The sequence below is a fragment of the Larimichthys crocea genome, chromosome VIII (assembly GCF_000972845.2).
Source record: "Larimichthys crocea isolate SSNF chromosome VIII, L_crocea_2.0, whole genome shotgun sequence".
NCBI classification, from domain to species: domain Eukaryota; kingdom Metazoa; phylum Chordata; class Actinopteri; family Sciaenidae; genus Larimichthys; species Larimichthys crocea.
The window spans coordinates 28,747,189-28,749,218 of record NC_040018.1 but is presented as its reverse complement, the minus strand read 5'-3'; the positions used below and the strand labels follow the sequence as shown (position 1 = coordinate 28,749,218).

The window sequence follows — 2,030 nt, the reverse complement described above, 5'->3', positions numbered from 1 at the left end:
ATACTGAGTGAGTGAACAGTCAGGATGGTCCTGAGATCAAGTGTACAAACCTTTGTCAGAAATTATGGAACCATTATGGGACCTCTCCCTGGCGCTGGCTGGCCTCCGCGGGCACATTTCCTCCGCGGCACTGGGCTCCGGCCACGAGCTTTACAGCGCCCTCCTGCCCGGACCTCGCCACTTCCCGGGGCCGTGGACTTAGTGCTCGCTGCGCCCTCTCCGCGACTGTCCAATCGCAACTTATCGCAACTTTCATTTCCCCCGCAACAAAATCGCAACAAAAATGTAAAAAGCAACTTTCACCGCAATTTTTTTGAAAACCTCATGCAACATCAGGGATTTTAGGCCACAACTATTTCAAAAAAGGCCCGTGAAATCCTGGTGGGACTGATATCATTTCCGGTTATAGACTGACCCCGGCCCCCCATCACAGAAAGGCAAGTTGATGTGGCCCGCACCGAAAAAAGTTTGGGGACCCCTGGTCTAGTGTATTAAATCAAGTGCGCCCGTATTACAGCATGTATGGCAAATGCATGTAGTCCATGATACAGAGCGAGCAAACCTATTACGCCACTGTAAAATCCCTTTGATCCATAATTTCTGACAAAGGTTGATACACTTTGGCTAATCCTCACTCCAGTCCTTACTCTCTCGTTTTGTTTTCTCGAGATCTCGAATTAATTATCTCATTATCACGAAAAAACGGAGGAAAATTATCTCGCTATCACGGGAAAACGGGTGGTATAAAATGTATGTATGTATGGCATTTTAGGGCTTCCGTATGGACTACATGCATTTGCCATGTATTCTGTAATACGGGCGCACCTGATTTAATACACTATTATTTTGTTTTCTCAAGATCTCGAATCAATTATCTCGTTATCACGGGAAAACGGAGGAAAATTATCTCCTTATCACGAGAAAACGGGAATAAAATGTATGTATGTATGTATGGCCTTTTAGGACTTCCGTAGTATATTATTATGTCGTTTGTATGATGTTCTGTATGTTTAACACTGATGCAGTAGAGCATAAACTGTAGCCAGTTTTAAAGACAGCATCTTTTTCTTTATTGCACTAATTTAACATTAAAATATCATGAAGAAACATTTGGTAAAAAAAACTACAAAATGTGCCTTTTACGTCCTCAACTTCCGGCTGACGTCACGGACATGCGCACGGACGTTCACACGCGGTGTGTGTGTGTGTGTGTGTGTGTGTGTGTGTGTGTGTGTGTGATTGTGTGGTGTGTGTTACGCTCGCGGTCGTTGTCTCGTGTTTGACACCTCGTTAAATGTTTAACGTGTAAAGAATAAAAAGTGTGTCGTCTGTTCACACCACACACACAAACTGAAGGTGGAGCAATGGCCGCCCTGCGAGCAGCCAAACAAGCCCTGACGGAAAGAAATCAAGCGGCGGGTCGCGGCGGTGCAGCGGAGGAGAAACTCGACAGTCCCTGGGCTTTCACGGAAGGTAACGCGCTTTAATGAAAACATGAGACGCTTGTAAGATAATATAATATGTAATATAATATAATATATTATATTGTAATAAAAACAGTAAAACTTTCACTAACGGGACTGACGCCCACCAACTGACACGGACGGGCTTAAAAACATGTTTGAATTGACTGAACACCAGGGGACCTGCTCTTGAAGTTTGAAGCGTTCATGTAACACAGTTGATAATATTAATAATAATAATAATAATCAATGCAATACATTATCACATACAGTACACATGGTGAATATACTACAGGAGGTGTAACGGCTGCACCGCGTCAACTCACACCGGGCGCGTATCGGCCGCGTCGCGAGCGCCGTTTCAAACAAGTGATGGGAAGTTCGGCTCTTTTGGGAGAGTCGGTTCGTTTTTTGCTCTGCATACGATAAGAACCGCCCTCTTTTTGGAGAGTCCTTGGTCTTTGGCTCTGCATACTAAGAAAGGAACCGGCTCGTTTTGGAGAGTCCGGTTTCTTTTGGCTCTGCATACTAATAGGGAACCGGCTCTTTTTGGAGAGTCGGACTTTG

General features: G+C 44.7%; 1 protein-coding gene across 2 annotated transcripts in view; it reads right to left on the bottom strand.

Moving 5' to 3' along the window:
* fah (fumarylacetoacetate hydrolase (fumarylacetoacetase)) overlaps positions 1–1,818 on the bottom strand; it is a 29,896-nt gene extending 28,078 nt beyond the window's left edge. For both annotated transcript variants that reach the window (XM_027281869.1, XM_027281871.1), the window contains exon 1: positions 1,757–1,818. The gene's annotated coding sequence lies outside the window, so the exon portion shown is untranslated. The remainder of the gene's footprint in view (positions 1–1,756) is intronic.
* Positions 1,819–2,030: the final 212 nt, after the last annotated feature.